Source organism: Leptinotarsa decemlineata, unplaced genomic scaffold (genome assembly GCF_025532065.1).
Source record: "Leptinotarsa decemlineata unplaced genomic scaffold, Ldec_3_MD MMD2_tig00000035_RagTag_RagTag, whole genome shotgun sequence".
In the NCBI taxonomy this organism is placed as follows: Eukaryota; Metazoa; Arthropoda; class Insecta; order Coleoptera; family Chrysomelidae; genus Leptinotarsa; species Leptinotarsa decemlineata.
This window is the reverse complement of record NW_027412540.1, coordinates 9,007,565-9,030,440: the sequence shown is the minus strand read 5'-3', so window position 1 is coordinate 9,030,440 and position 22,876 is coordinate 9,007,565. Positions and strand designations below refer to the sequence as shown.

Here is a 22,876-nt window from a genome sequence, read left to right as displayed (position 1 = left end):
GTACCAATCTCAATTTTTTCAGAAGATAGCACTGCGAATGGAGCGCTGATATCAGACTCGAACGATGTACTTTCCAATTGAGATGTTCATCAATACACATTCCTGAAAACTTGACATGTGTGGCAGATTTCATTTACAGTGAGATCGGGTTTTGTACTAATTTTTTGGCGGTTGTGAAACCGAAGATATGGTATCTTATCCATATTGAGAAATAGTGATTTGTAATATGTCCATGTAGCCAAGGATCGGATTAGCTCATCACAACGTGTTCCAAGCAGAATGATCTGACACAAGTATAGAAATATCTTCTGCATTGCACTGTAACATGAACATTTTCACACAGTTTTTCAAAATCTTCAATATGTAGCAGAAATAACACTGGACTCAAAATAGAACCCTGTGAAATACCTATGTTGACTTCGGCTTATGTAGAATTTGTAACCCTCAAATCATTACATTGTTCATTTTTCAAACATACGTACTGTTTGCGATTTTGTAGAAAGTATGTAATCCATGCCAGTGCATTATCTTTCACACCATAATGGTATAGCCTCTTTATCAAAATTTCATGATCCACACAGTCGAATGCCCTGCTGAGATTACAAAATATTCCAACAGGGCACTCGCCAGCATCAATAAGGCGCGTTATTTCGCTATAGAAGTGGTGTACTGCAGATGTGGTTGACTTTCTCGATCTGAACCCATGCTGATTTTCCGAGATTATTCTATTATTATCAAGAAAACATGAGAGGCGGTCTAGAAAAGAGTATTAAAAATTTTTCAAAATAGAGATGATTTGGTTATTGGCCTACAGTTAGAAATTATGTCACTATATTCCTTTCTATGGATGGGAACAACTTTACCCACCTTCAACATACTTGGAAATTTCCCTTCAACGAAAGATGAATCAACGAAGAGAAATAATGTGATGTACTACTGTTTTAACAATGAAACCCTGTATTTTATCAAAACCAGAAGATATTGAAATTTTCAAACGAAATATCAGTAATTCGTATAATTCGACATTTGTGAATGTATCAAGATTTATTTTTAGATTATTCAACACAATCACCTGCATCAAAATGCTATTTTTTTGTTTGTGGAATGTTGTTTATTACATCGTATGGCACTTGTTTGAAAAAATTGTTGTACAGATTTGTCACTGTTTCGTCATTGTGTATAAGCCCTGTAACTCATACGGTCTTTGAGACCGTATGAGTTACAAATATCCGCTAATTTGTTATAGTATTAATCATATTTATGACAATCGAGATTGAAATCTCCACCTAACATTAACAAAGTGTTGAGTTCATGAAGTGAATCTAATACACTTTCAATATTATCAAAAAACACACTAAAATTTCCAGAAGATCTATTAAAGCTCAAAATATACAATAAAATACTTTTTGAGAGTAACACAGATACGCCACTTATTTCAAAATTTTTCTCAAAGCAATATTTATCAATTGGTATTTTTGTTGGAATATCCAAGTCGAAAATTCATTGAGTCTGATTGACGTAGATGCTAGTTGGCTGAACTACAATTTGCTCGAAAGAAAAATCAGAAAACTCTGTGTTACTTTCGTAAACAACTCCAACTGTGCCTTACTGCAGCGCTCAACCCTTATTCCACTCATCACATTATCTACAACTTCTCAATCTGTCAAAAACTATCTGTTTTGGAAAATCCCTATAGCACCTTCCTATATACAATAGCGAAGTTTACCCACCAAGGACTACAATTCGAATAAATCCAAACGAATTATGCACTTGCGATCAGAGTAAGTTTCAAACAATAGAGCTGAAACCAGCTACAGTCGATCACTTGTCGAACCTTGATAATTCCATTCAGTCATTGGAAAATATGTCCAGTATCAATGCCCAAAATAGTCTATAACTAATTATAGAACATGCCCAAACGAAGTAACCGTAGTAAGTAGCTACACGACATGCGCTTATATCATAATGAGTTCACTGTATTCTTTTTTCATTTGACTTTTACTATCGAATTCATTTCTTTGAGAAGCAATCATTATAAAATATATATGAATGAATTGATCACCATCGTTTTCATCAGTTTATACAGTGTAACATTACTTTCAACTTGTTTCAACTAAGTTCTTCCGTATACTGAAACTTGTCTGCAGATTCCTGTGAATTACTATTCCATGACATCTGTTAATCATTGATTAATATAACTTCACTGCACAACAACGAACGTGCCAAATTTGAATGAAGTGAGCGAACAACTGCTTCATGATTACGATAAACCTCAACATTTGTTCGATAAGTCGAAAGCGAAGTTTCCTCGAGGGGTTATGTTGAACCGCCAAGAGTTAGCCTGCGAAACTTCGATCATCAATTGAATACATCCTTTCGCCCTAGATAATTGAATCAGTGTTCAATTAATATAACCGGATTTGATTGAGTGGTATTGAAGGTGATGATTGTTCGATCATCAATCTTAGAGCGTTTGCGATTGCAAGTTATAACATATCAGTGAGTGACATTTCAAAATAGCAAGGGACAATATTTTTAATCGATATATTATATTATCTGTTGAATATTTCTTTCAAATTATATTAATTCAAACATTCCCGGAATGGACAAGACTCGGCAAAAGTTTTGAGGATAGTCAATCTCATGTATTTTGCAATAAATACTATAGAAAAACACAGACATATGAGAGACTGGCTACCAGACCACTGCATCCAGACCGTTATGATTACAGATCAGGTATGTCAATGAAAACGGCTCAATGTCGGATCAAGAAAAAGATATGGTATGTTTACATGAACAAGAAAGTACTTTCAGCTGCTTAATACTGGATAATATGTTCCTAGAATCAAGAGGGTAGAGGGATTGACGACACAAGCTGCAGGTGAATAGACTGACTGATGCTTAGAGGAACGTTAGTCTGGGCTAGGGGTCTCCAAACTTTGAAGACTTCGGGTCATAATGATTTTTTCAGTTTGTTCCGAGGGCCAATTTCTGCCCTCAACTATATTTCTAGACTAGGATAGTCGCAAAGTGCGTGACCCAAGCAAACTTACGCTTTTTTTCATTTCAATTATTGTATCATTCATCAACAGTCCTTGTGCGTAAAATGTTTGGATATGTCTGAAGTTCTGAAACCAGTCATATCAGTTGTTAACTTCATCAGATCCACTGGGCTGAATCACCGACAATTCCGCGAGTTTATTCAACAGATTGGAGAATATGATTTACCATATCATACTGCGGTACGCTGGCTTAGTTGTGGAAAAGTCCTTAAGCGCTTTTTTGAACGCGCAGAGATCCACATTTTTTTAAATGAGAAGCAGCGCCCTTTTGCCGATTTAGAAAATAGTGAATGGATGTGGGAGTTAGCCTTCTATGTCGATTTGACAAATCATATGCGAGAACTGAATTTGAGATTGCAAGGAGAAAATCAGCTTCTCCCTGATTTATACACCAATATTAAATCCTTCTGGCAAAAAATAATACTATTTCAATCGCAATGACGTAAAAAATGTTTCACACATTTTGAAACATGTGAAATATTCAGCCACACTACAGAGACTGAATTTCCCGTCAATTTTGCAATCGAAACTTGCTTTGAAGATAAATTTTGATACTCGTTTTTTAGATTTTGATGTCATTGCGAATGAAATTGAGCTTTTTCGAAATCCTTTTGATTCTGACATTGAAACCCTGGCTCCGGAAGTCCAAATGGAAATTATTGATTTACGGTGCAGTGATATGCTTGAGAACAAATATCAAAATTCATCTTTGTTGGAATTTTATAAGAGTCTTCCACTGGAACAATTTGATAATTTGCATAAATTTGCTCGTGGGTTGTTTTCTGTTTTTGGTACTACTTACTTGTGTGAGAAAACGTTTTCCAAGATGAAGTACACAAAGAATGTTTACAGATCTCAATTAACCGATGGGCATCTTAAATCTCTTTTGATAATTGGTACAAGTAAAATTGATCCACAACTACAAAGTATTGTCAGTGAAAAATCAAAATTACATAAATCTCATTAGTGTTTTTGTTTTACTGTGATTCATTTCAATTATTTGTTAGTTATAAATATGCTCAAACTCAGATACTTAAGTTAAGTTTTCTTTGTCATCATTTCTGTCGTCCAGTTTTACCTTGCAAGTAAATAAAACCGAGTAATTATCATTCTGTGTTTTCTTCTTCAACTTATCACAGAAATAGTAACAACAATTAGGTATTCACTGACTGTCGCGGGCCAGATTGATGACAGTAATCATGGGCTGTCGCGGGCCGGATTGATGACACTGGCGGGCCGGATTTGGCCCACGGGCCGTAGTTTAGATACCCCTGGTCTAGGCAACCATCATGGAAGAGATTTAGTACCACGGGTAGCACGCAAGGGGTTGTCTTCAGGGGGAATTTTTCTCCACTGTTATGAAACCTTGCAACTGAATAGTTACCATGTCTTCTGGACCATAATGGGCAAAAAGTATTGGGCTATGCAGACGAGTCAGTCATTCTAGTACCAGACACATATAATAATATAGTGAAGCAGAAAGCCCTGAATATCATTACCGTTGAAGAAGGGCTGACATGAGCCCTACGGAATTGATCGAAGTAGTATTCACCAGAGGGCCTAGGACCTTTGAAACACCAAGGTGAACAGATTAATTCGCCGGAGGAGGTTGAATATCTGAGAATGGTACTAGATTCTGGCTGACATGGAACCAACACCTACAAAGAGTCAGAAGAAAGGTGAACGAAGAACTGGTAGTGGCCAGACGCACCTACGAAAGACATGAGGTTCAAACCAGACATGGTATATTGAGATACAATACACCATAGTGGTGAATCTCATGATAACATATGCATTCATGGTCTGGTATCCAAATGAAATAAACAAGCGCTATTAATAAACTAAGAGGGTGCATATTTGTCAACATCGAAAGCAATGAAAACTACACCTTCAACTGAATTGGACACTCTTGAATCTTCCTTCTTTACATCTAGTAACATTAGGAAAAGCAGAGGGTGGTCAATTCAAACTGGAAAAGTCACTGATTTAGAAGAGATCAGGTAAGTTGAACGGTTAATATTGCACAGCAAATAAACATATGAGTCCTTAGTTCTGTTGTTTATAACCAAATATTATTCATTTCCCGAACTGAAGAAGTGAAGTTGGGAATCATATCTTATGAATGAGAATTTTCAATAAATGAGGTTAATTTCATCTACTTCATCTGCTAGATATGTATTCCATGATATTACTTTGAACCCCTATAAATTTGGGCTGATCTCAGTACAAAAATCATATCAAAAATGCAATACCAGAATAGGTGAATGGGTTGCACAAGCATATTTTCATTACTGGTATTTTATTTAGATTCCCTGAAAGGGTGGAAGTATTTTCATTTTTATGAACATGTAAATCTAGTATGGGAAACATGCAAGGTTTGGGCATTATACCATATCTAATAAACAGTGGGTAGCAGTAATTCTTTTATTCCACATTAGCAAATAACTTACAATAGTTAGGTGGATTCTTGTAATGAAAAACGGGTTTTATGCAATACACTCATTTCTTACTACTAACATATATGACCGTATATGAATCATGAACTCCAAGAAACACAGAAAAAGTATGGTTTCAAAGTTTGCTGAAAAAACCTATCGCACAGAGTGCGATAGGTTTTCAGCAGAGTGCTCGAATCTCATGTAGATCATGAGAAATTTCATTTCTCATTCGAAAGATAGGATATAATTGAGGTGATTCAGGAGTGTAAATGATATATCTCGTTGATATGAATCAAATTGATAATTGAAATTTGTTCACATGAACGGAGAAATTTATGACTTCTACAAGATATTTTGTGCATTCCTACAGTGATATTTCTCAATGGCTCAATATAAAATCAGGTGGTGAATGTTTCAGGAAATATATCGATGGCTTCCTCTCATTCCTAAACATTAGGCTACTGAAATTTCCATGGAGGACATTCGATACAAAACGAATACAAATATCGATTATTTCTTCAATAAGAAAGAGCTCAAAATGTTCATATAGTTTTATTTGGTAAGCGAACAATCAGAATCATCAAAAGAAGAGTTGGACATAAAGAACTGTTAGGATAATTATTTCTACTAGCAGTTTTATTTTGTTTTGTTATTTAAAATCTCTTCTATTTCAACTCTATAGTTGATGTTACTTTCCCTATCGCACCCCTACACAATGACACCAATTTTTTTAAATGGATCACCCTATATTCTTTCGTATTTTCAGATGCACTATGATGAGCAAATTTCAACAAAGTATGAAACATATGGTCTGAAGCTTATGGTTAGGGAGCTGAATTATTTGAGTTGAAAACGAGCCACCTTGAATAACTTTCGAAACAATGATTTGCAGGAAAAATAAAAAAACAGGTCAACAACTACATGGGGCCACATTTTGAAAAATTCGTTCTAGAGACAAATATGAAGGTAGTAAATCAGTAAAAGGGATTTTTTTTTAATTCTTGAATCAAAATCTGATGACTGGGCAATAATAAGAAAAAATATTTTTATAGTAAATGTTCAAAAACGTTTCCACCAACTTCCTACAATGGTACAAACGAGCTTCCATTGCCGCCATCACATGGTTGACAATCTCTTGAGTTACTTCTTTGCAATGCCTCATGATAGTCTCTCTCAAAATCTTCTGATGTTGTTGATTCTATCTCACACACTCTAGACTTCAAATGACCCCATGGAAAGAAATATACAGGAGTGAGATCCGGAGACCTTGGTGGGCCTTCTATAGGAACTCTCCTGCCAATCCAGCGACCAGGAAAATGATTATCCAAAAATTGTCGCACTGGAGCTGCATAGTGAGGAGGTGCACCATCCTGCTGAAAAACTATTTCGTTTTTGAATAAACTTATATCCCCCTCAATTGCCCTATTGATGCACAGTATTATTTGATTCTCCAACATATCCAAATATTCATCACTAGTCAGATTATCATCGATAAAAAAAGGTCCTATGATATGGTCACTCAAAATTATTTCCCAAACATTCAGTTTTTGAGGTCGTTGGGTATGAACTTGACGGTATAAATGTATATGTATGATGTATACATATACATTTCATATACATAAAAATTTCATACATATGTATATGTATGAAATTTGTATTTATGAAAGATCCTGAAAATGTTTGTACGACAGAAATTTCCATAAGAATTTCTGTACTATAATTCGTCAAAACACAACTCATCCGAAAACAACTATTAATATCACTTTAGGGAATGTTGAAATGATGTTTTTTGTATGCATAGAAAATATACAATTATCAAGATTGTGAAATGTTCCTTAGTGATGGCAGGAAATCTATTTTATACTATATAACAAACATACCATGAAGTTTCAAAGAGAGTTGAAAGTTTTGTGACGTACCTGACACATTTCTATTTCAACGTTATACCCCATCTATGAACTTTATATAACTTTCGTGAACACGGATTTTGTCGGGAAACCAACTTATATAGCTCGAACTCTGGAACTCTGCTGATACTCTCATATCGTCTCCAATGCTGCACTTCTCCACAACAATTTTTATCCTGGAATTCGGAATGGACAAAAGAGAATTTGCCAGCCTTGTCACTGATAAATTTCAGGAAAACAGTCTGCGAAGCGGAGAATGCCTAATAGGGAAACTTTTATGCGAAATCTAAATTCTCAACCTTTGACTTTAAAGTTTAAGGAATATTTTGCTGAACTTTCAGCATCACCAATTCCAATGCGTATTTTGTTGGAGAGGTTAAGGTATAGGCATTCAGAGATACTGATTTTTTTTCAATTAGGGGACTTTTTCAATGAAATCAGCTTTGGATATCGAAATTTGGTAATGACGTGCAATAAATTAACTGTTTCCAAAAATTCAACTGAACTGAGTTTTCTCTCAAAGATAGGGGTATTTCATGGATATCTATGAGAAATCATTTAGGACGAGTTTTGTATATTTTGTGCAAAATATTCCCAATCCCTTTCATAACAAACAAAGCGAAGTAGTCTTGGCAATCATAAGTCGATCATTCAAGAATTTCATCTAGCGTGCTGATATTTTCATTGTTCTGTCCAGTATACATTGACCACGATGACCAGTGGCCTAGTCTCTGTGTTACTAAATCTCCGAGCCACCTAAGAGGTATCATCTCTTTTCGCAGACGCATCAGTCATGTAATGTAGCAGAATCGATCCATCTTCAACGAGATACATTCTTGCTGGAAAAATGGTAATTCGAAGACATGATGTTTCGATCGTGAGTTGGACACACTACCGCATGCGTAATTTCATCCCTTCCAAAACTGTAGCGGTCAGTAAACTCTTCCAGAAGATTTGGCGAAGTTTACTGGCTCTGAGGATATGTTCAAGTGCGCAATTCTATTTGTTAAGAGTCACACGTTGAAAATTAGGACCTCGTTAGTCCTTAGCTCGCACAAGTTTCTCAACTTCTGAGAGTTGTTGTTCGTATGGGGGCGACGGCTGATTAACGGAAAAACAGATTTTTTTCAAACCTATTCATCAACTTTCTTGACCGTCTCTTCTCGAACTCTTTTGGTTATCGTTCTCAATTTGATTTCAACTATTTCTAGGTCCTCCACTAACGAAACGAGGGAGATTATAAAAGTTCTTTCATTAGGCGCTTCCTATCTTTAAATTTAAATAAAACAAAGCGTTTCGCTCCTCGAAACTTTATATTCGTTTAAATGCTACTGATGCTATTACGTGTGGAATATAACATCGTTCAAATGCCCATCATGGCTTCTCTGGGTGAAGCGCATTCGAAATGTATAGTTTTTTTTTACTCTGGCGTATAAATCAGGCTAATTTGACCGATGGCATGGGTTATGTTGGCTTTGAAGACCTATTCTCACGTATCTATTCATCCAGAAATGGACATCATGATTTTTCTATGAAATTTGGGGTCAGCTACCAACTGCTCCAGAGACCTGAATTTTGTACAGGTGCAGGCTCAAGTTGCGACGCAAAATTCGTCAAGTTGTGATCTACGGAAGGCCAAGTTTTTGTGAGCGACCCGGGTATTGGTCAATCGTTTACTGAATTAATTCACTAAAATTCACCCACCACATTGCGATTAGTCCTCTCGGTAAGATGATTATGGCGACCGTAGAATGGGTGAAACGCGCGGTACGTTCTCCGAACAGAACACCCATTTTCTTTCAACACGTGCACGTGTTGTTGAAAGCTATATCCGTCCATAGTGATTTGGAAAAGAGATTAAATAAAGGACAACTAATTTGACAGATGTAGCTTCAGCAAAATGCCCGTTATCAACTGTTAATGTTCGGAATCTCCTGTTGGAAGACTCGTTAGATGCATCCTGTAGAGAATGACAAGAATCGAGTGGGAGCTTGCAACAATTGAATTGTGTACTAGTAGGTAGGACAGCTCCATCCGTATCTCTTGAATCCTTCCAAGTTGGTTCCGAAAACGAATGCCAAAAATGTTGTAACAACAAACATCCTACAGAGAAAGTACGGATAAACCAGTATTATATGTATCTCTATTGTCATACGCATACTGATTGTCACTTGAAATGCTCATTTTTTTAACAAATCATAGGAATTAATCATTATGCTACATTACTCAATACCAAGCACAATATGCATTGTTCGAATGAGACGCTTATCGCTCAGGAGTTTCTTGCTGTGAAGCTATGTACAAGAGACTCAGTTCGGTGCTGTGTACCGAGCATCAAATTTGGTTCATCAAGTTTGACATCAATAAAAAAAATGGCGAATTGTTGGGACAGTACGGAAACAGTACAGGAAAACCACGGGAGGTAGTTGGATGCTCTTGCGTTATTACCAGGTATTTCGGTGAAGAAGAGCAAGCCGTTGATGTCTTCAGAGAATACTTCGAGATTCTGGTATTGGCTGACGATTGGAAGTATTTGACAAAATTGGCAACGCTTCATAAAATTTACATGCTCTTTACCAAACAACCAAACCATTAGAAATTCTAATTTCAGTTTTACAAAAAATGTTGGACGGCGGTTTGAAAAAAATGTGCCAGTGAATAGCCAACGGAAAGAGAATGTTCCATTGTTCCCTAAGTTGAAGTTTGAACATATACTCTGGATTCAACTGTCCACTTCATGGAAGTTTAGGGATAATATCACGTCAGCAATGTAACTACAAATATGTATGCTATGAATGTATGAAAAACATTTTCTCCATTCATTACACTCAAATATTTTTTCCTTTAATTTGACTCCGGAAAGCCTTTCACAGATTTACAGGACTTTTTCATTTGTCATAAGTTCTCTCACAGATAATCCGTATGAAAGAAATAGTTTTTAGTCGCATCATCGGTCCGGTCGCCAACATCTGACATCGACAACTCTTTCCGAAACGAAATTATCTGATTTCCTGGCCCTTTCAGATAAAATGACATTTCCGGTCCACCAGCAAGAACAGGAAACGTATTCTTTCTTTGTCTTGCTAACGGTATCCATAATCCTCAATGCCGTCTTGATTCTCAAAGGGCCCTTTTTGGAGAAATTCACGTACTCGTACGGTTTATGCGCACCAGTAGCGTACGAATAAAAAGAATTCGATTTTTAGGTCAGTCATGTTCATATTTGAGACAGTCACTAAATATAGGCAGATGAAATTTTATGCTCAACTGAGTTCCCATAAGGATTATCTCTTCGGAGTTCTGGAAGAATGAAAAAAGGTTATTGTCCAGTCCAGACTTTTTAGGAATTCTTTTCATCTAATGAGGAAATATTTGATATTTGCCGAGTAATCCAGCATAACTATTTTACTTTTGCTGGCAATGACCTTCAGGGAGTAGAAAAGTTATATCAAAAGTGGCTCACGAATCTGAATGAGCAAAAGTGCAGTTTCCTTCATATTGGTTGTAATAACCCAGAAGAGCAGTATTTCATTGAGATCAAGTACACAAAAAGAAGTGAAGAACCAGAAATATCTTGGTGTTAAGATACACCATGATCTGAAATGGGAAACACACATTGGAAAAACTATAAAAATGTCATCCGTATATCTTATTAATAACTGTTTCTTTTGGAAATATGTTCCTCGACTTGCCAAAGACATATATGCGCTGGAGCAAACCCAAAGCGTATCACAAAGTTGTCTTCAAAAATCCCTAATCTACCATATAGTCATCGCCTTGAATTACTTTAATCAACTTATCTATCCTATCTTCGACTACGAAGTCGAGGAACAAAATCGTCTTTGGACACTACTCAGTGAATTTGGCCCAGTTTGTGCGGAGTAACGATGAAAGACTGAAAGGACATCCATTCAAAATTTTCACTGATTTATGATTCCACTGAGCAGTCTTCAGCAGTATACCGTAAATCATAGCTGAAATTCTGACAGCTATTTACATTCCATAATAATTGTTTATTTTGTTTGATTTATTCATTTAACTGTTTGGAAGGTGGACTGATTTCAAATATTCCCCTTCTTTTATTTGGTCACAGTGATAAACGTGAAGTGAAAAGTAAAGTACAAACAAAGATTTCTGTGCCTGGCTTCGTATCACAGAAAGAGGATGTAGTGGTGATCCGATCAAGAATTTTGATAATCACCGAGCAGGAACTATTCAAACTTTGGAGGCACAAAATAAATGTTGATATAAAAGTAAATTACGAAGTCATTTTTCGTATTAGTCGATTACAACTTTCAATTAAGTCGTCAGGATCATCACAACAATGTTTTATTCTTTCTTCTGCCAGGCAAACTGAAGCAAATTGAGAAAAATTCAGACATATCGAAACAAATTCAAGTGAACTCAAAACAAAATCAGACAAATTCAAAGCAAAATCACGCTTGTGGTCGACGTTGTTATTTAGGTTATGTAGTTGAAAGATAGAAACCAAGTTTGGATCCCAAAAGAGAAGGCAGTCCTTGAACATCTGGCTAGTACATTGAAGCACCTAGATATTAGATAACTGCTGATAAAAGTTGGCGGAATCTTGAATCGCATATCACAGGAGTGAAAATAGGAGAATCTTTTGGTTCCTTGATGGCTCTTAGAGATAGAATTACGACCAGGAGTTGTGAGGTTCAATGCATTGAACCCTGGGGTGAGTTCCTATATTTTGATACTGATCACGAATGATAAGTTACATTAAAACATCCAGGTGAATCTTATTAATTGTTTCATTGAATTGTTTCATTGGGCTGCTTCCCATGAAAGTGCAAATGAGGATACGCCTTTTCAATATTTTAAATAGAATATATATAAAAATCGAAAGTCAAACCGCGACCTTGCCTCCGCAAACTCAAGAGCTAGTCATTTCCAAAGTAATACAACTATTTCCCTAATGAAATCAAAAAAACAGGAAGAGTAGGTCATAATATTGTACTTTTCATAAATGAGAGTTTGTGTGAAGAAATAGCTAGCGATTCTATAATAACATCATGGAAAACCCAAAGAAGGAAATTGATTGTTTATTATATTTTCAGAAGGAAGGAACCTAGTGAGCTGATGAGGACAATCGATGCAAAAAACCTAGCCTGAAGTTATTTGTTATTATAAATACAATTGTCCTTGCCCCACAAATTTGAGTTGCAGTCCTTATGGTTCTGGTTACCTTTCAATGGAAGAGCTTTATAAAGCAAGAGCCGAATCGATCCCTCTACGAAACCCTTCATCACTTGGAACGATCGGTTGCAGCTTGAGAAATGGTTCATATGCAGATTCGGTGGAACATGGTTCTTCCTTACGAATCATTAGAGAGCTGTCCTGAAAATCTTGAGAAGAGAATTGGATTCACTCGCAACGTGAATAGCTTTTCACAAGTATTTTTCATGACGAAAAATTTCAAGAAAGAGGTTTTAACGATGAACGGAAACGAGATTGTTTTCTACTTATTTATCAAACTTTAACACCTGTTTATGCAGCTGCAGTTTTGTAAGAATGTATTATAGTTCCCTCCAACCGATTTCCTAGAGTCTTTGGAGTCCACTAGATACACGTTAGAACAACAAGAGGATTGTTCCAAATTCTTGGGGTTCTTGTTGAATACTCGTGAGCAAAAAAATATCAGAATCAACACTATTGACCGCTCTGGATTGAATGATTCCATACAGTCTATCTCGTCTTGTGTTGGTAAATCTTTTGCTGGAAAAATCCTCACTTCTTTACTTTGTAGTAAATGTTCAAGAGGTGGCAAAAACGTATGTGACCTCTGACGGAAGCACCAAATTCTTACGAAGGTTTGAAATAGATGAACACTTCAATCTAGCAAACCACTATTATAATCTTCATGCAGTCTTTGTTCACTGTGATTCTAGTGTTGAATCTGATCATTATTGCTCCTTGGTCAAAGACGAATCGGACTGGTTTAAGTTTGACGATAGTCGTGTCACTAAGTATTCTGGCGATGTATTGAATTTATTGGAGCCTCTGGAGACACCCTACATTTTGTTTTATGAAAGAGAGAACATTGGCAGATCGAAATCTTCAGAAGATATGGTACTGCAGGTTTCTACGGGTTTTCCTGCAGCTGAAAAAGCAAACGCGCCACTGGAATCAATGAAGTCGCCCCTCAGCGACAATTCATTTTTGTTGTTGTTTTATAATTTCATAATTTGTTTTATAATTCCTATGGAAATGTAAAATGAATTTTGAAAAAAGTTTTTCAGATTTTTCAACAAGCGACTTAGGTCGTTTTGAACTACGCCCTTGCACGGTCAGACGACGATATTTTTTAACAGTTGGAGATACCTTTTACTTGTTTGAACATGTATGATCATTCAGTTTTCAACCAGAAATCAAATTGCAAAATTATTTTACGAATTAAAAAATTATACAAATAACGCCGGTCATAGAGCCATAGAGTCATAGAGTCATTTTAGGACTGTACTTGCTGATACAAGTTTCAAAATTTCTATCAAGAACTCTCCTTCATCAAATATACAAATGAGTGCAAAAAATTCGAAAATAATTATTCTGAATCTGAATACCTCTGTTACACTCACTGGTTTTCGCGAGTCACAATCTATATCTATAAATTCAGTTCAAAATTAACATGTTCAGATTATGTCTGCCTATTTGTTACCGAATCGACAGTCGAAATCCCCTACATAAAATTGTTTCCATAAATGAATTTCAAACGATTAGCATAATTTCCATTGATATAGATCTAAAATTCAAAATTTATGATACTGATATGATATATGTATTATAATTAGTATAGTTAGATATTAATATTATATCAGTTCCATCGAGCAATTCACAAAAAATATAATGACTGTGTTTAATATCGTCGACTTCTATTTCAGTTTGTAGATAATATTGAAAGTCGAATAGAATAGTTGTAGAGAGGTAATGAGGAGATGATCAGTTAGGAAAGAACGAATGATTCTTTACGACTATTATTTTTCATTCCTACTGGAAAAAAAAGATTCACAATTAAATTTTTTTGTATCAGACATGGTGTCATACCAATATCATTATTAGTATTTTCGATATCGGATTCAGAAATCAAGCTGCATAATCGGTGAAACTAATTTTGTTTGTTAACCAATACCTACACTCAAGAAAAAGAAACGTCTGGTAATATAGCTTTGGAGATAATTTTCTTGTCTGCTGCCTATCTTCTCATGTGGTTCAACTTCTGTTGGCTGAGCAATAATGTTTCTTAACATTCAGGCATTGAAATATATATGGTAAATCTATTTTGAATAATAAAAGTTTTCAAAAATATGTTTATGAAAACCAGGTTTTTCCAGTCTTTCTATTTGTGAACCACTCACTTCTCCTATTAGAGAAATTTGTGTGATCATAGTTCTGAATGAAAAATCAGTATTTTGTTTTTTATTGGTTTTTAATCAGTTACAATTTATTCGTAGGATTTTCAGATTTGGTCATCAATTTGAATTTGTCTGGAATAATTTTTTTGAGTCTGTTAGAATTACTTGTTACAATTACGAACCCACCAAATGTAACTGTTCAAAAGTAACTGAAGATTATTTCAGTTTTCGATCACTCAATATCAATACGATGGATCCAAACATGCTCCGTTATTCCCTATTCACAATCCTTCTGGTCCAAGTCTTCTGTTCTTCTCCAACAGCTCTATGACTTGAAAAAAAAGCATTTTTGGTTGTGATAATTTTTCTTCCTGGCGATGCTCTTATCTTCTGGCCAGGGTCTATTCGACCAGATTTCAGCAGCAATCATTCTGTTGTAGATTTTTTTTGCTTTGACTCCGTTCTTTGTCGAGACTTTCATTCGTGTTACAGCGACTATTTTTTTCTTCTCTTGGTAAACGGGTGCAGATAGGAATGATAATTCGTATATTATCCCATGCAATTCATTATGGGCTACATTCTGAATATTATGCTACACTACATCACATGAACGATGATAAACAAAAAAGAATTAGGAAGTCGGATATGGTAATCGTCCCAAGATGAATTAGAAATTGAGCAGACGGGCATTGTTAATGTCTGATCAAACATCAATTCAGAAAAATACTTTCCAGTCATTTGATTCATTGCCGATTTTTCATCTTCAATTTGATATTCAATTCATTCTTAGTTGAAATATGCACAACCTGTCGGAGTCAAGCCGTGAATTTCAACAAGATAATAAAAACACACCAACATGACTAATGAAAAGAAAAATGAAAATTTCTGTTTTATACCACTTTTGATTGTAAATAACGTTACTGCAGTTTCGTCCTATATGGACATTCTCGAACTAATACAATAAACAGCGTAACGTTAGTTACAATTAAAAGTGGTAAAAAACATAGAAATTCTCATTTCTCTTTTCATTATGATCTCCTACCACGTAGTAACGGCTACATCCATCAATTTACCAACATGACTGGTGAAAAGCGCCTTGAGCAGAGTGTTATATATATTCTAGTGCTTGCGAGTAGCTTTGTTCTAGATTCATTTCACGCCAGAGGTTCCAATTCGACCTCTCATTGACAATGTCAAGATTATTTTCATCAGAAGAACTTGGATCATAGAAGTGTTCCAAAGAGAGATTAGCGTTCAGTTTTCCGAGTTTACCATGAGTGATTGTATCATATTTGTTTTTACACTGCCAAGAATAAAAACCTTTTATATCACTATCATTACTCACTTTCTCACGTTCATTATAGTTGGGATGGAACGAAAGAGAAAACATATACGATACTGTTGTCCGATTCATTTATGTATTTTTGCCTTTCTAATTTCAGTGAGAAAGAATAGATACGCTTTCTGTACAAATTTTAATTTTTCTCAAGAAATAGTTTTTTATTCATCAATTTCTATTTTGTTTCCTTCAGAATAGTCCCCCTCAGATATAATACTCTTGTGCCAGCGTTTTTTCTAATGAAAAGAGAAATGAAAATTTCTATGTTTTTTTACCACTTTTATTATTTGTAACTAACGTTACTGCAGTTTCATCCTATATGGACATTCTCAAACTTATACAATAAAGAGTTCATTGTATAAGTTTGAGAATGTCCATATAGGACGAAACTGCAGTAACCTTAGTTACAAATAAAAGTGGTAAAAAACAGAAATTTTCATTTCTCTTTTCATTATGATCTCCTACCATGTAGTAAAGGCTACATCCATCAGTTTTTTCTAATCCAGTTCTGATATTATGATCTTTAATATGTCCTTGGACTGTCTCAGTGATTCGGTTTTCATCTCCTCAATGATCGCCATCCTGTCATGGGTATCTTTAATCTTTTAAACAGAAATAAGTCGCTGGGGGCCAAATCTTGTGAATACGGTGGCTGAGGCATGATTACGATGTTGTTTTTGGACAAAAAATTACAAACAAGCGGCGCAAATTCTCAAAATAATACTTCTTATTGACCGTACAAGCATGTGGCAAGAACTCCTGATGCACAACGCCACGTTAATCGAAGATAACAATGAGCGAAACCTTGATATTTGATCGAACTTGGCGTGCTTTTGATGGTCTTGGCTCTCCTGGGCTCTTCAATTGGGACGATTGGATTTTGGTTTCGAGTCATAACCATATACCTATGATTCGTCACCAGTTGCTTTCAAGCAAATCTGCACCTCGTTGACGTCATTTGACAATTTCTGACCGATGCTCATTCGACAATTTTTTTGATAAAAATTCAGCAATTTTCGAGGTAATTTCTCTGCCACATTCTTCATGCCCAAAATTTTCGAAAAATTTGCATGGCATGAGCCAACCGATATTCCGCCATCCACAACAACTTTTCTAATAGTGATGCGACGATTCCCCATAACAATTTTTTTCATTTTTGGGAAAGAAAGTTTTTGGCTTTCTACTACTCCATCTTGATACAAAAAACAAGGATGAGGGAATCTTCCACGGAAAGGAAAGAAGTAATCAATTTTAAAATAAGTAACTATATACATGGATGTGTAGATCATGTAAAGAAGTAACTTTCAGACACAAACTGAAAGAAAGTCCTCCTGAAACAGCTACTTTCATATAAACATTGAATTACACGAAAGAAAAAATTCTTTCGAAACAAATACTTCTATATGAACACTGAATTATACAGAAGATACTTTTCTCTACTCAGTTTGTATTTCAAACATTCGTTTAAATGAATGGTAATAAATTGCACTTACATGGAGGACTTTCTTTCAGTTTGTGTCTGAAAGTTACTTCTTTGCATGATCTACACATCCATGTATAGAGTTACTTATTTTAAAATTGATTACTCCTTTTGTATCAAAATGGAGTAGTAGAAAGTCAAAAACTTTCTTTCCCAAAAATTGATCACTCCTAAAAATATAACTCTTTCAATTCAAATTTTTTCCACTTCCTCAACATTTCCATCGGTCGTTGACGTGCTCTGGTGTCCAAGGCGACCTTCTCGACCTTCTGTGAAAAGCGTGTACCACTTGTAAATATATTCAAAAAACACTTCTTTGTGAGATTTTCATCAAACCATTGTACAATAACGCAACACGATTTTCGCCATACAATAGCTACTTCAGGCGTTTCTATACTATACTTGAAGAAGCTATTATATAGCGAAACACGTAATGCGTTTTTGTAAAACTGTGGAAATCTCACGATGAAGTTAGTCTTAAATAAAATGGTTTAGACTTTCGCGGCTGAGGTTATCAGTGTCAGTGTCCAATGTCATCGGACAGCAAGCCATGATGGTTAAACCTATGAAGAAGCTAGCCACTCTCGCCAGCGAAACGTCAGGAAGAAATTCCAGAAATCCACGGCTTCCAAACTCGAAAAACAGTGACACTGAATTCTTGAATACCTTATGGATTTTTGTCAAGTATCAGCCGATCCCATCACATAACTTGTAAACATTTTTCTGACTCAGAGTACAATCACCGTATGCCACTGCCGACAATTCAAGTGTTTCTGAGCACTTTATGCCACTTTTTTATACAAAATTGCATGCAAATTTTCTCATCAATTTTTTCAATAGCAGTAAATCGCCGAACAAGCAGAACACTTCTTACTTTTACGCCTCTTACCAACAAATCAAACATGATAAACAGCTGAAACTGAACATACATATTTTCGAGACGAGCATACCAACATAAAAAAATCGCCAATCGAATGTACGTAGCGCACGAAATTTTAATATTGACTTACTTTTTTGAATAATCCACGGTAATGCATCTGAAAACAATTTTGAAACAGATACACAAATTGAAACAAGTACTGGATCACTAACACATTTGGCCAACAATTCCGTTTTCATCGAAAAATTGAAGAATTCCCGTAACTTCAATTCTTCTCCTTGAAATAATTTTCACTTTGAGATACGTCAACCCTTAAATTCACAACTATTGACGCGTCGTTCCGCCTTTAAAAAATAAATGGAAGTTCCAACCCTTTCTTATCTTTCTCGGTCGACTAACCAGATACAAAACATTTCAATGAATTCCCTCGTCAAAGTAACAATTGCCCCAATTTAATTAACTTTTCTTATTACCATGAATTCGTTCAGTCTGTTCTGCTATATTTTATAAAAGGAACAAAGTTTTCGTGGCGCTTGATAAATGATAGTCTGGCATAATGCATTCAATATTCATTTGTCACGAGTCGGCTGTTCTTGAAGTTTGGTATAATAATCAAATTTAGGCAACCCACAGTAAAAGTTCATTTTATTATATTATATCTGGTACAGTTTATAGAGCATCCCGAAATACGTCTTCCGTTTTCTTCTCAGAGGATTTGTTTGCTTTCAGCGGTTTATAGGGTATGTGATAACGAAAATCTGAAAAATTAAATCTGGAAAATCTGAAAAATTAAATTGTGTAGCAATGGAACGTGAATTTGTGGACCAGAAATAAAATTTTGAGCATTTCTTGCATTTCTTTAATGTCTCCCCGTCCTTTTATTTTTTGAACGGGTCAACTCAAAAAATTTAAATTTGGCATAATAAAATAAATGCATGGATACTTTATTTTCAAGTGAGATTGACAAATAAAACTTTCAAGTTGGAGGGTGGGCACCATCTGGAAAAAAAAATGGAAAGGGGAGCTCGTGATGAATACTTCACAACCCTAGAATATGAAATCAATATCTTCACCTACTACAAAATGGCGGAACATTTGATAATTTACGGAAGACAAACACATTAATATCAATATTTCTAGAAATATTCCTTTTTATCTGCCATATGGCAATTGCAACAAACCGATAAGTTTTATTAAGTTATTTTTTGTTCATAAAAACGACAAAAAATGTCAGTACGACGATGAACATCATTATTCAGTTGGAATATTCTCATTTACACCGTCAACAATCTCTAAAATGGTTAATTCTCGTCCACTGGAAAAGAAAATTGAAGCGATTTTTATTTACGGTGCGACACATAACTCTCACGAGGCCGAAAGGACTTTCAATGAACATTTTCCGAATTGTAGAAAATGAGGCAACTGCAACTGATTTGTGAGATGGTAGTAAATCCTAAACAGTCTACTTCTTCCGTCGCGAATGTTTGTGAGGTGTCTCCTTCTACTGTGTGGAGATTCTTGAAGAGGAATAGGTATCATCCATACAGAATTAAAATGATACACCAATTAACTGAAGATGAACCTGATCGAAGAACAGAATTCTGCGAAATCATGACGGAAACCATTGCAAGTCCTCAATATTTGTTTTATAGACAAATTTACATTTTTTTAACGGCAATGTTCACAGACGAAATTGAAGTTATTGGAGTGACAGCAACCCTCACGTTTTTCTGGAACATACCCAATATTCAGAAAAAATTAACGTTTGTGAAGGAATATTGGGAAACCATATTGTAAGACCTCTATCTATTGATCAAAATTTAACAGGGGACTGTATTTGAATATGCTAGAAACTACTGTTGATCCTCTCATCACTGAAATCGTCGAACCGAATCCTAATGAATTCGATATGGATATTATATTGCAACAAGAGGGATCCACCACATTACTCCAGACAAGTAAGACACTATTTGCATACTACTTTTCCCGGTCGTTGGATTGGCCGTCGAGGTCCTACAGAATGGGCAGCCCGCTTGTCAGATTTGACACCTTCATACTTTTTTTATGGGGCTTTCTGAAGCAAAAGGTGTACGAAAAACCTGCTTCTTTACTGGATATACGGCAGAGAATAATAAATATTTGAAGAGATACTGACGTTACTGTGTTCGAAAATGTTCGGCGTGAAATATCGGATAGGCTGTTCATATGTCAAAAAGTTCGAAGCAACAATTTCGAACATCTTCTGAACTTCAAGCTTATTACCTCATATTATGTAGTTGAATGTCAATGTATTCAGGCAATTATTGAAAGTTCCGCCATTTTGTAGTAGTTGAAGATATTGATTTCATATTCTAGAGTTGTGAAGTATTTCTCAGGTGCTTCAAAATTGTGTGTCACAAGACCCCTCTTTCCATTTAATTTGTTCCCAGATGCCGCCCAGTCGCCATCTTGAAAGTTTCACCTGTCTATTTCACTTCAAAATAAAGTATCCATGCATTAATTCCATTATCCCAAATTTCAATGTTTTGAGTTGACCCGTTCAAAAAATAAAAGCGGGGGAACATTAAAGATATGCACTGTATATTGGAGAATTACTCTTCTATGGGCATGCTTTAAGTTTCAAATTCTACCGCTTAAGGAAAAACGCCCAGCTGTTTCCGATATCTGTATCGCTTCAGGTGACTTTTATCTTCATTTTATCAAAGTTTTTCATCTTATGTTCAATCTGATGAAACAAATTATATATACTATAAAGTTTTCAACTTACGAATTTTAACGTTTTTCAATTTTGGGTCACGAAAAACATATTAATTCGCGTTGTGTATAATCAGTTTGGACGTCGCAGTGATGGTATTTATATTTGTATAAATGAATCTCAAATGATAACAAACCAAACAAAATGATATAAAACTGAAAAGAATATGACTTTTGAGGATATACTGTTATATTTGAATACCCATTATCTCTGTAATGTTTTCTGAATCTTTACGAAAATTGTTTCACTATGGCTATCGAAGAGGACCGTTATAGTTCTAATAAATATGGCACCTCTCATTCTCCACAACGTATTTAATATTCCCAGAAGCGTAAGGAAATACTAATGTTTCCTCATTACTTTTGGGCCGCACTATGTCGATAGATATATGGTAAGACCGCAGGTACTGGACCAGCAGATAGCAAACGCATGATGGTTTCAGGTGAATTATGGCAAGCTTTGCACCTAGTGTCAGTAACATCTTTATCCATCACGCGACTTTGATAGTCTGAGGTATGAAAGACACCTCAGCCCATTTGATCAGAGGAAAGTAAAAGTCAAGTTCATTCTTATGAAGCCGCAGCAGAAAATTGATCTATGTAACTTTCATTTGGGCTTTTTACTTTGAGCGTGAATAGAAATGCCTTCACCCCTGATTTTTCATGGTCGCGTATCATGATCCAAACAAAAACATAATAGGTTACCATTCATTTAAAGTAGAACTCATGTGAATGATATCTGATTTTTATTCCACAACGAATGTTTGAAATACAAACTGAGTAGAGAAAACTATCTTCTGTATAATTCAGTGTTCATTTGTTTCGAAAGAATTTTTTTCTTTCGTGTAATTCAATGTTTATATGAAAGTAGCTGTTTCAGGAGGACTTTCTTTCAGTTTGTGTCTGAAAGTTACTTCTTTGCATGATCTACACATCCATGTATAGAGTTACTTATTTTCGAATTGATTACTTCCTTCCTTTCTTTGGAAGATTCCCTCACCCTTTTTTTGTATCAAGATGGAGTAGTAGAAAGCCAAAAACTTTCTTTCCCAAAAATTAATCACTCCTAAAAATATAACCCCTTCAATTCAAAAACATAATGTTATGTAGACAATCCAAACTCGAAAGTGTATGCCCTCTCTGTTGTCGAGAACTGTATAACCGTGGAACCAACCATTCAGGATACAAACTTCTACGAATGTGAAGCTTTCGCGTCCCATTGGCTACTCCAACAGAGTAGAGTAAGATATGAACAGCAAGCATGTTTGTAGCAGCAACTTTATTTCTTTCCGACAATTCTGATGACCAGATCTGTCAGAGTTTGTGCTGATACTTGCCACGGAGCGAGTTCTCTAATCTATCTACATCTTGAGAGTGGCATTCTCCCACCCCATCTACGTCTCTCTGATCACAATACGATGTAGGATGCATGTACTCTGGCACCAGCCTTAAGGACTGATGGATATCCTTTTTCCCAGAGGCATGAAGTTCGAGAGTATACATATAGGAGAAAAATACCTGTCTCCGGTCTCCAGAGATAACAATTTCATATCGACTCTAACATAAGTACGTAGTACACTTCCTTAATTGATTAATCGAATTGAAACTGGTAGTGCTAATAAAAATTTAGAACTTAAATTTTA

General features: G+C 35.5%; 1 protein-coding gene across 11 annotated transcripts in view; it reads right to left on the bottom strand.

Annotated features, from left to right (window-relative positions):
* Nucleotides 1-22,876, bottom strand: part of nrm (neuromusculin) — a 1,033,009-nt gene that overhangs the window by 690,721 nt on the left and 319,412 nt on the right. The gene's annotated exons all lie outside the window — the stretch shown is intronic.